The sequence below is a fragment of the Panthera onca genome, chromosome D3 (assembly GCF_046562875.1).
Source record: "Panthera onca isolate mPanOnc1 chromosome D3, mPanOnc1 haplotype 2, whole genome shotgun sequence".
In the NCBI taxonomy this organism is placed as follows: Eukaryota; Metazoa; Chordata; class Mammalia; order Carnivora; family Felidae; genus Panthera; species Panthera onca.
Genome location: NC_138350.1, coordinates 61,680,550 through 61,694,941, shown reverse-complemented (window position 1 = coordinate 61,694,941; position 14,392 = coordinate 61,680,550). Strand labels below are relative to the sequence as shown.

General features: G+C 40.8%; 1 long non-coding RNA gene across 1 annotated transcript in view; it reads right to left on the bottom strand.

Annotated features, from left to right (window-relative positions):
* Positions 1–14,392, bottom strand: part of LOC132665002 (uncharacterized) — a 53,324-nt gene that overhangs the window by 28,165 nt on the left and 10,767 nt on the right. The window contains exon 2 of the long non-coding RNA XR_013551452.2: positions 4,603–4,734. This is a non-coding gene — a long non-coding RNA (uncharacterized LOC132665002). The remainder of the gene's footprint in view (positions 1–4,602; positions 4,735–14,392) is intronic.

Here is a 14,392-nt window from a genome sequence, read left to right as displayed (position 1 = left end):
ATAGAATTTTAGTTTTATAATTACTGTCAGAAAGCATGTTATTTACCATTTTTATTTTATAGATTGAAAAACTGAATCTTAGCTTGTTCAGGTTTTTCGAGAGCTTATTAATGGCAACATAAGTTCATGCTTTCTTTTTGACTTTAATCTAGTGCTTTCTGTCAACTAATGAAATAATTATTGTTACTATTGTTGCCACGAAGTAGGATGAATATCACTGTGTACAAAAGAAGTAAGAAACATGTTACTATCCTTAAGACTTTACCAATTTGGATTGCATAGACAGAAATACAGTATAGACTCAAGAACTTGATCCTGTATTCATTGGTGAATCTGAGAGAAGCTCATAGAAGGTTGATTTGGAAGAAGTGGACCTTGAGGAGGTGGGACCTGATCTAGCCCCTAAAGGATTCAATTTGAACTGGCAGGTGGTAGTTGAGGGAGAGTGTGCATTTCAGGCGATATTAGCATGCCACAGGAAGACCCAGTGACTGCAAAGACATTCATTGCATTCTTTATAATAGTTTTAATATTCTCATTTTAATCCATGTGAATAACTTTGGGCAAGTTACTTAGTCACTCTTGTCCTCTTTTTCTTTAGCAGCAAGGAGGGAATAACAAAGCAGGGCTGCATTACAGGGAAACCAGGAGGCATCGTGAATACGAAGCATTATAAAGAGTTTTATTCACATAAAGGGGAAGGAGAATATGCTCCACAAAATTCTACAGCCAGAATTTCAAAGCATCATTGTTGCCTAATGACGGTTTTAGCTTTGCCCTCAGTGAATATATAGTTGGAGTTTTGCAACTGAAAAATATCTTTGTTATGTTTTGCCGGGATCAAAGCACACATAAAGCCTGATCAAATGGAAAAAAAGGCACAAGATACAGGCGAGCGCCTCAGCATGACAAAGAGCGGCCCTCAGGTTTTCGATAATGCCCTACCCGGTTCAAATGTTCTGAAACCTTTGTAAGCAGAGACTGAAAATCCAACAAAATTACCATATATGTATCTTATCCAAAACAGTTGCTCATGCCTTACTGGAGATCAGAGTTACCACAGATAGAAAGACCCGAGCCATTCTCTCCAACAGGATGTGAGTCCAGGCTGCCAGGGAAGAAATATTTGTTTGAAAAAAAGTGAAACTGGAAAAACTGAGAAGATTTTAAGAGAGGGTGAAGATGAAGAAATCAGTTAAAGTAAGAATGAGTCAGTGTAAGGAAATCCAGATTTTTCAATCTTAGGTATACAATGGACTCCTTAAGAAAAGGATGCTTTATAAACAGAAAGAAGTATCTTATGAGTAATTTATCAATTGTTTGCCTATAAATGAGTTTTTTTTTTTTTTGAGACAGAGAGAGACAGAGCATGAACGGGGGAGGGTCAGAGAGAGGGAGACACAGAATCCGAAACAGGCTCCAGGCTCCGAGCTGTCAGCACAGAGCCCGACGCGGGGCTCGAACTCACGGACCGTGAGATCATGACCTGAGCCGAAGTCGGACGCTTAACCGACTGAGCCACCCAGGCGCCCCTATAAATGAGAGTTTTAATGAGAACCAAAGAAAGTTTTCTTAGAATGAGTGAGATTGGTGTTTTAACACTGGATAGAGGGACAGCCTGTTCTCCTAGGGTGTAGTTTCTAAGGGCACCCATACACACTGAAGTTACCTTTTGTCATGATTCGAGACAGAAGTGAAAGCAGAAGCTGTTACCATTCATTCTGTACGTTCCTACGAAACCTGAAGAATCATATTGTGATGCATACTTCTAGCATTATTGGCATCTTATCTTCTTTTTAAAGAACTAATTAATGTCTGGTTCTTATCTTTGACTTCCTGAACTTTCTCTTTTTTTTTTTTTTTTCAACAATTCACTTAAGATCTTCTAGGGTCATCATATATTTTTTTCCTGCTTAAAGGACAATTCTTTGGGGTCTTGAAGTCCTTTTGCTACACATATGGGCTATATACAATAGGACAGATGGAAAAGTAGGAAATTCAGTTCAGAAAGGATAAGTGGTTCTTGAGCTCAAAACAAAAAAATGAAACAAAACCCACCTAATTTGATTGTCTATTTTTTTTCTCACTAGAATGACTATTTTTGTAACAGGATTCAACTGTATTGTAAACTTCTAAGGCAAATTTTTTTATGCTTTCATTTTATTTCTTATCCCCACCTCAATATTTAGGATAAAGTCTTATCCTTAGAAAATGCTCAATAAATATAAATTAATTGAATGATTATTTGCTTATCAAATTGACGGGTTAGTCAATATGCCATTGACATTGCTTGACTTCTGAGAACATTTGGGGGTTTTCAGTGGAGACACAGGGAGGCCTTCAGCGGCCATGCCATATTTATCTTCATCTCCCTTATACGGGTTAACCTCATGCTCTGCTCAGTGATTCCTGTAGGTAGACGCTCCATTTCTGTTTATTGAATAAAAAATAGTTTCTATTGTAGAGCAATAGCTCCTCAATTAAGTTTTGTTATGAGAACTTGTACCACCAGATTAAATTTAAAAACAACACCAAATTGTTGCTATATGACCTGGCCTTTCAGAACTGAGAATCTAATATAATAATAAAAGGTTATTTCCTTCAGGGTGTATTATCTCTCTAGCCAGATGCTCATTGTTACATGCATGACAAGCTCCTTAGAGCTAAAACGTTCTCCCTTATGTGGATGGAGGAAAAAAATGAAAACCACTTACCTGGTCAACATTATTTCATAGGGTGCTGAGGAATAAATCAGGCTTGGCATGACCTTCATTGAAATTTCAGATTTATTTACAGAGGTTTGTGCTGATCGCTTTATCTACTGGAGGCTCGGTTTCCCCTTGGTGACTCATAAGTAATGTGGTCCACGCAAACCCGTGTAAATAGAGCTAATATTTCAAGGGAGGTCATGCTATATACTCTTCCCCTGAGAATAGATGATGGCTGACTGCTGGGCTGATGCGAAATTTATCTTCGTGAAGGAGGAGAGGGAGTGTGTGGTCTAGAGGGCAGTATCCAGGGTTTGTGAACCCAAAGAGGGGCTGAGATACACTGGGTCCAAGTGTTTGTGTTGTGTGTTTCTACTTATGGGCAAAGATTAACAAAGGAAAACAAAATCACTCACTCAAGTCAAGGCTTCAGTAGTCTACAAAGTCATCATTGATTTTTCTCACTTTATTTATATTCATTTTTTTGCCTCTGAACCACTAAATCCAGTGGTCTCCAAAGAAGAGTTTGGACTCACCAGTGAATAGATCTGTAGCCTGGTTGCCTCTATCATTTCCATTTCTTTTCCTTTATTCTACTTTCAATCTCTCACCATGTCTCTTTTTCCCTGCCTTCTAATGTTTTCAGCTGGGATTTGTTGCACATAGTAGCTTCTATTCCCTAACTCTACATAGACCTCTACAATCAACAGCCTCCTAATTTACCATCCAGAGACTTCTCCATACATATGGAGAGATACCCACCCAGCTACTTGCAAGTATGAGGTGAATGTAAGGCTTTTGGAAAATGAAGACAAGCTTCTCTCCATAAAATGTGTAAAATACAAAATCCTGTGCTCTAGGATTTCTTACATCGGCTTTGTAACATATGATTGTATTAAACCTTATAAATGTTATTAAGATGTCTAGTAGTAAGTCAGATAATTGTATAAGAGATAATCAAGAAATACACATTAAGGGTACTCTATGACCTTAGTGTGAGATAAGGATCTTATCCTCATGTAGGTTACAATGTGTTTGGGTAAACAAGACTAACACTCTGGGGCGGGGGTGGGGGGATACTGAAAAAACACAAGTCTGTATAGAATTTTCTGTGTGGTATGGGTTTAAGTGACATTCTATATACATATGTGGTCATGCCACTCTTCTTAAAATCATCCTGAGGGATAAAATCCACACCACTTTACAGTTCTTCGATCCATAAGAGCTTTGCAACCTGGCCCCAGTTCATCCAACCATGTCTCCATGCCAAGAAACTGTGTTCCAGCTTCACTAAACACATCTAAACTACTATTATATTTATTCAGGGATGAAAAAGCTGACGATAAATAACTTGTATAAGATCATAAGGCATATTAGTTATAGTCACTTGACATGTAAAGTCCTTTCCAAATGTATTACCTTATTACCTTTCTCTTCTTTCAGCTTGGGATGTCTTCCACTACTGTGTCTGACTGGCAAATATCAGTGTCTCAAATCGTCCCAGAGCTGAATGAGTTATTTCTTCTTCTGAGCTCATATAGCACTTGCTTCTACTTTGCTGCATTTTAAGTCATCTCTTTAACACTCTCCCCCACAAGACCATGAGCTTTTTGAGGGCAAATGCTGTGTTTTATTCACTGTGGATTCCCCAGTGCCTAGCACCAGAATGTTTTATGGGTGTTTTAAAGGTGAGTAAATTCTCAGAAAGTGGCAGCATGATCTGCTAAATGAGTAGAGAATGCAGCCACCTCATGAGATCTAAGAGCTACTAAATAGAACCTTCACATTAAAATATCCCCCCTCATCCTGCCTCTGTCACAAGAGAATCCACACATACCTCTTGGGGCTGAGGTTGCTATGGTCCTGATCCCGTGACCTGGGGCAAATTACTTACCCTTATGTTTATTGTAGTATCTTGTATTGTCTTTATCTGCATCATTTTCAGCAATAGCAGCAACAAGGCACATGTCTATAGGGTCTTATGCCAGGTATTGTGGGTACAGACAGTCATAAAACCTGTCTTTGCCTTGGAGAATCTAACATAATAGTAGAAAATAGAAACAAATGTTATATAATAGCACAGACCTTTCCATGTAATACACCCATCTCAGAACACTTTAAAAATGAGGAGTGCTATGGATAAAAGGTGCTATATCCACTTTTTGGAGATTTTTCATGTGCAGTAACAGGATAGAAGCTTTTTGAAGTTTTGTGATAAAAATATCTATTTAATATTTTTAATATCTTTGTACTATCTCTTTTTTATTGAGATATAATTACATATAGCAACATATACACTTTTTAGATACAGAGGTTAAGTTTTGACCAGTGGATACTCTCCTGCAACCGAAACCCTAACGATCTAGAATATTTCTGTTATGCCCAGAATTCGTGATCCCCAAAGACCACCAGGGAGCCGAGTCCGATGCAAAAGCAAAGAGCCTTTATTCAAGCTAGCTCGAGCTCAATCCCCTACCTGCACCGATGCAGCGGTGAGATACCGGAGAGAGAGAGAGAGAGAGCGAGTTTCAAAAGCACAAAGGTTTTATAGGGATCATGGTCTTAGCCGATTGGCTGGGGAAGGGTCGTGGACTCAGCCGATTGGCTGCCAAAGTGTGGTCCTAGATCAGCAATTATCAGCGTCACCTGGAACTTGTTAAAAATGCAAATGTTGGGCCTGGTGGTCACAGACCTACTGAATCAGAAACTCCCGGGGTGGGGCTCAGCAATCTGTGTTTGAACGTCTTCCAGGAGATTCTGATGCACCTGAAGTTTAAGAACCACTGTGTCTGAGGATCTCTGACATGTTTGGCCTCAGTGTACACAGAACGGTTCTCACTGGTCACCTATGAACCATTGGCTGTCAGCCTTGCTGTGCTATATAAATACCTAGCACCAAACACCATCCCCAGAGACTCTGATTAATTGGTTTGGGGAGGGGTAAAATGCTCCCAGGTCATTCTAAGCCTGGACAGGGTTGAGGGCTCCTGCCTCTGGCCCCCACCTGAGAGAAGCCCTCCCTCTTCTACTCACACTTTCCACGCCTCTCACACTCCCCTTACTCCCACCTCAGACTTCGGAAGAATGCATCAATCGGTAGCCTGCTTTCTTAGAAAACGTAAGTTACTCAAGGGGAGGAGGCTGTTCTGAGGTTTGAGCAGGAACTTCTTTCTGCGGCCATGTTGGGGACATAGTCACTAGTCAGCCTGCCTAGGTCTGCTCTTTCAACTTGTATCGCTCTAGAAAGCTTTCTCATGATTCCTGCCACTCAATCCTCTTCCTCCTAACCTGCCCTGCCCCCAGGAAACCACTATTCTGATTTCTACCCTCATGCACAGAGTGGTTTTGCTTGTTCTTCACACTCACTAGGCAACCCTTATTAAATGTAATATTTATTAATATTATACATTTATTATATTGTGAAACATGCTTTGAAAATGCTAGGTCATCCCTTTTTAGTTTTAATGGATTTTCATATCCATTATCTGATTTAATTCAAAATAATAAGCATACTGTAGGCGTCAAATGAATGAGTGATTCAAAAGGTGGTTGCTATAGGAATTGAGATGAAAACATGTCACTTAGGGTTTAAGTTGGGACAGCTTCCCAGTGATTATTAGCCAAACTTCACCTGGACCTTCCCGATGGTAGGATGTAGACAGGTGGAGAAAAATGGCAAAGGAGTTCCAGGACTTAGGAACAGGGTGGCAAAGACTTAAGGAAGGCCACATATGTTTTAGATTAGAAGAGCAGCAGCAGAATAAAGCCCTGGGAATAATGCTGCAGTTCACACATCCTAGATCCTGCTCTGGAGCCCTGAGGGCACTGCACTCTGTGACCTGGAGAGGGAGGGACTGCTGCTGGATCTGAGTAAGGTTGGCTCCCTGCATTGGTTTTCTGAGAAGTGTTTCCTCAGCAGGGCTGACGTTACCATAACCTTTTTGTAGGGACTCATGTTGGATTTGAGTTGCTTTTCTCTTCGTACTCAGGGACAATGTATAACTATTGTTGGAAGAGGTTGTGAGATGACGTGACAGCGGATTGAGACGAGAGGTGGACCCCTGCAAGCGGGGCGCTCCCTACCCTTTCACCCCTCCACGACCTCAGCACGAACGTTCTGCCCCACCAGCCCTCAGCGAAGCAGTCCTCCAGAGCGCAGCCGCGAGTGAGTGAGCACGTGGTGAGCAGACCCTCTGGACGCATGCGCGCCGGCACCCAATTCCTCCCTGGTGTGAGAGCCTCAGACCCTGCTGTGGAAAGTTGCACGGTTCTGAGGCCCCTGGAAACGCAAGCCTCCTGGGTGAGTTCCCTGCTGCGAAACACGCCACCTGCTCCCGGTGGGAGGCGCTGGCCTCTCGACTCCCTCCCTGCCGTGCACTATGCCAGTTTCCAACTGCACCGTGGAACTCCAGAGACGTGAAACACCAGCTACCAACAAAACTTTCCTGATGTTCATTGCTCTTTTAGTAAATTTTATGGGGAGCGGGGAAGGGAAGCTGCTCACAGCTTTGTGCCTAAATTTTATCGTAGGGGAGATGTTTGCAAAAATTGCTCGTGTCTTGGAAGTATGAGGAGTCCGGATTTTCCTAGGGCAGTTTCTTTAAGGTTTTTTTTTTTTTTTTTTTTTTTTGAATTTATTTTTGACAGAGACAGAGTGTGAACCTAAGCTGGGGAGGGGCAGAGAGAGAGAGGGAGATACAGAATTCGAAGCAGGCTCCAGGCTGTCAGCACAGAGCCTGACGTGGGGCTCGAACTTACGAACTGTGAGATCATGACCTGGGCGGAAGTCAGATGCTTAACGGACTGAGCCACCCGGCAGTTTCTTTAAAGACCACTGTCTTCTCTAGCCACAGGGCTGTCCTCCCAGGGGTGTGCTTATCTCCCTTCTCTGGGCTGCCCCTTACTCAGACCTCCTTGGGCCTTCAGAGGAAGGAGGTGTTAGGGAGAAAGGGCTGTGGACTGAGAAAATGTACTCTCTACTGGTAGCTTTCTTGGTTCATACCACCTACTTCCCAGAGAATTCCTCTCCAATAGGTGAGTGGGTTTGTTTGTAAGTAATTCATACAGTGGGATCACATCGTTTATGCTGAATCACCGACTCTCACAATTTTGTACAGTGCCTTATATTTGTTTTCCATAATTAAAAATAGTAATAAGAAAAACAAGAGAAATACATACAGACAATACAATGTGGTCAACATTGCATGAAAGAGGTGCTGTCTTAAATAGCAGCAACGAGGAAGATGGATACATAGTAGGGTTAATTCTTTTTTTTTTTTAATATATGAAATTTATTGTCAAATTGGTTTCCATACAACACCCAGTGCTCATCCCAAAAGGTGCCCTCCTCAATACCCATCACCCACCCTCCCCTCCCTCCCACCCCCCCATCAACCCTCAGTTTGTTCTCAGTTTTTAAGAGTCTCTTATGCTTTGGCTCTCTCCCACTCTAACCTCTTTTTTTTTTTTCCTTCCCCTCTCCCATGGGTTTCTGTTAAGTTTCTCAGGATCCACATAAGAGTGAAAACATATGGTATCTGTCTTTCTCTGTATGGCTTATTTCACTTAGCATCACACTCTCCAGTTCCATCCACGTTGCTACAAAGGGCCAGATTTCATTCTTTCTCATTGCCACGTAGTACTCCATTGTGTATATAAACCACAGTTTCTTTATCCATTCGTCAATTGATGGACATTTAGGCTCTTTCCATAATTTGGCTATTGTTGAGAGTGCTACTATAAACATTGGGGTACGAGTGCTGTAGGGTTAATTCTTGATAGAGTAAATATTAGTTGCATTTTTGGCAACTTTCTGCCTTCTACACCCTGTCCATCTGAGCCTTTGTGCCCTTTTATTACTTTCCAAAGTTGTCTGCACCACATTGGTCCTATCCTGTGGTAAGAGCAACAGAGAGAAGACTGTGAGAAGATAGGATGGGTGGTCCTTTCAGATGAAGTTCATGCCCCTCCTTTATCTATTATAGACATGAAAAATAAACATAAAATGATAAAATATTAGAAACTTTCCATATCATGTATCCTTCTACCCTCATTTCACAGACAAGGGAATAGGCGTTAAAAAAAAGGAAGTGCCTTGTTAAGTTCTCAGTGAGTTATCTGTAGGACCAGAGTTAGCACTCGGCTTCCTGGCTCCTTCTTTATAGCCCTTTACCCTGCGCCCTGGTGACTTATGAAACAGAGAGGCAGTGGCTGTGTGCATGGTCTTCTACTAGGGGAACATACTGTTCCCTCCCTCTGGAACTCCATCTCTCCAGCCTCTACCTAGCTGCCTCCTCCTCCTTTCCTGTCTAAAGTAAAATATGACTTCTTCATAGAAAGTGTCCCTTTTAGTTCCAGGCTGCCTTCCACACTCTTCAGAAGAGGGCTGGCTTTCTTGCTACATGTTATACATCGAATTACCTGTTAACTCTTCTCCCTGCCCTACTGTGAGCTGAACATGGACATAGTGCCTGACACATAGTTTATGTTCAGTGGATATTTGCTGCTTGAATGAATGAATGTGGATTGAGCCCTTAGGTAGACCTGTAGGTTTCAGACACTTTCACAGAAACACATTGTGTATAGCATATAGGCATATTATTGTTAGTTTTTTTTTTTAATTTGGTTTTTCTTGTTGTTCAGACAACTCTGATTAACTGAAGCAAACATGAAATTTAATGGAAGGATACAGCTAACTCACAGAGAAGGCTGAGGACCAGTCTTGGAAGAAGACAGGAACTGAGCCAGCTCTGGAGGAGCAGAAATGGTAATGACCGAAACAGTCTCTTAGCAGGGAGAGCTGGGTCAGGGACCGTGGCTATAATCAGTGAATTCCTGCTATTTAAAATCTCTACTGTCTCTGAACAAGTTTCATGTGTCAGAGAAGGAGCACACAATTAGCATAAGGTTGAGTCTGCTTTTTGGCCCATTGGGGAAAGAGTAGATTTCTCAAAGAAGATCCTGTTAGGAAAGAGGAGCGAATGCTGAGTGGCTGAGAAGGAAAAGCAAAATAAGACACATGTCCACTCCATATATACATAGAGGGACTGTCTCAAGTCTTTCTGTGCTTTCACAGCCTGGGCGAGGTGTCCCCCAGCACACTGGACACCTCTCACATGGGGGATGCAATTCTGCCAAGATCTCTTCCCCATGAGTGTGTGAGCCCCTGAGGCCTGGCATATAGATGGTATATGATAAACATGTGCTGAATGAATGAAAGGATGAATTTTAAATAGGTGAGATGGTGATCATCAGAGAGAGGTCTCAGAGAGGATGCCAGAGACAGAGATAATAATGAAGATATAGGCAGTAATAAACATTTGGCTTCAGGTGTATATTTGGTTCTTAATTATATCTCATAACAACCTTCTAAAATAGGAAGGACAGTTATATTCCTTGTGTTACTGATAAAGAAATTAGAGTAAATGAATTTACTCAGAGTCACAAAGCTAATTACTTACAAAGCTGGGATCAGAATACAGGTTGCCTGTCTCCTACCCCAATGCTTGATATAATGGGTTGAGTAATTATTTTTAATGTTTTTATTCAAATGTTTGGTGATGGGTGATACGTCAGATGAGTATGGGGTTTTGTAATGGAACAAAAGAAGCTTGAAGACATTTGAAAATAATGAGCAGTCTTGGAAATGAAGCTATTGAGAAGTACCATGTTGATGTGTGTATAGGGTATGAGAGCAGAGAGGGTATTGTTTGTGTGTGTGCAAAGTGGAAGATATAGGGTAGAGATTATCGTGGAAAAAGGACTCTGGGATAGGGAGTAAAGAAATAAGAATGTTGTGAAGTCTTTAAAAGTTCCATGTCATTGCTCCTATTCCTGAATATTTAGGTTTTTTTAATTGTTGTTGCCATTGCTGTTGAATTATTATATCATAAGGAATTATTGAAATAAATGCCTTTGGTTTTGTATTATACAATGTATACCCCAGCGACAACAGCAACAACAGAAGATGAGAAACAATTATTGAAAAGAGAAACTTGTGTTCTTGGAGAAACAGTTTATGAAAAGAGTAGACTCATTAAACACACATTCAAGATATTTTAGATTGAGTAGTCCTGTGGTACACAAGTATTGCTGTGGGATGAAAAGCCCTTTAGAGAATACTTATGAATACTCTGAATATGGACACCGGACTTTTGAAGGGGGGGCCAGGAAAGTTTCTTATATACCCACGGCACAGTTCAGGGATCCTACAACTCTCCTGGATTGGGGAAAAGTGGATCTTTGCTGTACTAGCTCATGTGGGTGGGTTACTTCACCATCTTTTGTTGTTAGATGCTGTTGTGGAGGCATAATGTTATGTAAACCCTGCCATCTCCCAGCTTTGGTGGGAGAAACAGGAAGCATTTCAGTTCAAAAGTTTATTTTCCAGTCAACTCATTCTCAACTCCTTGTTTTAGGTTAGTCTTGTCATCTTCAAGAATTATTTACAAATCTAGATTCTTAGGTTATCTGTGAGGATTAATCTAAGATGGAGAAGGAGCAGTTGACACCTTTGCTTTTTCTAATCTCCATTAGTGACTCCATGCATATCCATGTTGGTGTATTGACTTCTGTATGTGAGAGAAGAAGGGAAATTACTGGAAAGAAACAAGAACCATGACTATGGTTAGCCCTAATTCTCCAGGATCTTAGGACAATAGTATAGAGGTTTTTCAAAAAATTAAAAATACAGCCACCAAAAAAAAAAAAAAAAAAATAGAGCTACCATTTAATCCTGCAACCCCACTTCTGGGTATATATCCAGAGGAAATAAAGACGGTATCTTGAAGAGACATCTGTACTTCCATATTCACTGTAACATTATTCACAATGGCCATGATATACAAACAACCTAAGTGTCTGTTGAGGGATGAATGGATAAGGAAAATGTGAAACACACACAAACACACATATACACACACACTGAAATATTATTCAGCCTTAACAAAAGAAGGAAATCCTGCTATTTATGAAAACGTTGAGAAATCTTGAGAATGTTATGCTCAGCAAACTAGGCCAGACACAGAAAGACGGTTATTGCATAGTCTCGCTTATATGTAGAATCTAAAAAAGTCATACTCATAAAAACAGAGAGTAGAATGGGCTGGGATATTGGGAGATAATAGGTCAAAGTGTACAAAGGTTAAGTTATGTTAGATGAATAAGTTCTGGAGATCTAATGTACAGCGTGATGACTACAGCTACGAATTCTGCGTTATATATTTGAAATTTGCTAAGACAGTTGATAGGAGATGTTCTCACCATGCACACATAAAAATCATAATTATATGAGGTGGTGGATATTTTAATTAGCTTAATTGTGACACTTCACAATGTTTGCATATATCAAAATGTCACATCTATGTAAGTGTATATAATTTTTATTTGTCAAGTATACCTGAATAAAGCTAGAAAGAAAAAAAAAGATTGGAGCAAACTAATTCTCGGTTAAATATTCCTGCAAATGAAAAGGTCAAGGGAAAGGCAGAAAGAAAGAAAACCAGGGGCATATGGGGACCTCAGCATGAGGTGGACATGACCTGTAGCCAGTAGCCCTGGATGGAAAAGGGGCCCCAAAGAAATCTTCTGCTAGAACAGGAAAAGAAAATGGTCATACCTCAGTCTCATTGGATCCTTGAGAAACTCACCTTCCCTTTAAGGAAGGGGAGATGGGAGAAGTAGGAGGGGGAGAAGAGAAAATGTTAGAATTCATTGTTGGCAGCATTTTTGATAATGAGAAAGATGATTCTATTCAGAGGTTCAACTTCAAAAAATAAAATAAAATGGTGTTCTGTCTTTTGGCAGTAGGGAAGTTTAGTAACTAGTATAAAGAAGGAAAAATCAACACTTAAACGTGATGTTTTACCTTCTCACCTCAGTTCTTTTAGACCTAGTTTTTCTGAGACAGAAGAGGAAAGTCCCATTTCCCCTAAAATTCTTGCAGACTGTAAATGTAATAGGAAAGGATTCCTGAGATGTATATTTTGCCTTTCTATAGAGAGCAAAAATTAGCATTCAGCCTCCTTGTTGCAAGTCCCATTTTGATCTTTTTTTAATTGCCAGTGAAAAAGTAATGAAGAGCAATTCTAATTTAGCCACAAAAATCCTACAAATGATAAAAAAAAAAAGGTTGAGCTGACAGGTGTGCTGAAAATGGTCATGTCGTTCCTCTCACTTTGAGTCTAACTACAGCTAATAATGGTCTAGAGTCATCCTTTGAACTGCTCATGGTATCTTTCATCTGGAGAGTTCAAAGCCCTTTACAAACAATAAATAATTAGATCTCACAAAAGTCCTCAAAGTAGGAACATGGGAATTACCCTGTACCCATTTTACAGTTGAATAATGGATCACCCTAGGCCCAGAGTTGGCCATGGAACCACAGTCTTCTCTGAGTCCTCTCCCCTTGATTTCTTTCTTATGCTGGGGGCCTCTCAGCCCCCTTGGGAAAAACCACCTCCACATTCTCATCTTTACCCTGTGCCAAGCCCACTGATTTAAACACCTTTCCATTCCATCTTCCACTTCTTATTGTCCCTCTCTTTTGCTTGCTTCTTGAATAATCATTGTCTCTGTGCTTTGTGAGAATTTTTATGTCTCTGGTGTACCTTGAACTTAATGAATTAGAATAGGACTTCTACTCCTTCCTTGAAAACAGTTAATGAATAAATGTTTCCTGGTTACCTCCTATGTCTGCTTAGCGGTGGCCCAAGGAGTGCAGGTGCTACAGCATAAAACACAGATCGTCCTTGTGGAAACTACAGGCAGGTGAAGGAACAGGACTGAGACCCAGGGTACAGCAAGGAGCCAAGCCATGCATCAAAGGCTTCATCGTGTGTTATCAAGTCCTAGGGATCCAGGAATTCAGAAGGAAGGGCTGGGGGTCAGATAGGCTTCTTGGAAGATCTTGGGTTTGGTGACAGTTTTGAAGGCTAGGTAAGTAGATTTAGGAGAGGCTTTCCACGCCCAGGGCCAAAAGGTACCCTGAGATGCCAGGGAGATGGGTTGTTAGGAGATGATAACAGAAAAATTAAAGTTTTTCTGTAGCATGCGGCCTAGGCCCCTGAGCATTTGAGCTACTCAAGAAAATGGGGTGTTTAACTGAACATGTAGTAGTGGGTACAGAGCTCAGCACAGCCCTCTGTTCACAGTGATTGGAAACTTAATCTAGTAACCTGCAAAGAGGAGATTTGCTTCCTGTCACGCAAACTAAAGGTAACATTCTTTTAATGCAATTGTTTATTCTCATTTTGTTTTAACTTCACTCCAATGCTTGGGATCTTGAAGCTTGCTTCATGTATGTCAAAAGGGAGGGCTCTGCTATATATCAGTATCTCTAAATATAAGGCAGTCTAAGCCAGGGTTCATATATAAATGAGTATCCAAGCAAGAGAATTTTTTTTCAGGGGTCTTTGTTCAGTGCTGGCTTTAGGAGGAGATAAAATATGAGCTGAACTTGGGTTTGAATCAAAAGAGAGCAGGGCTTGGGAGGAATTCATTCCTGGGAGGAATGAAATGAGGATGTGCAATGTGGCAATAGGAGGTGATTATCTGTAGGTATATGTAGCGCTTTGCGGTTTTCAGAAGCTTTTTTTCTCTATCTACGGTATTTCACTTGATCCTATGACATCTTTGGAAAGTTAGGCATGACAGGTTTTATTACCCCATTCTATAGACGAGGAACA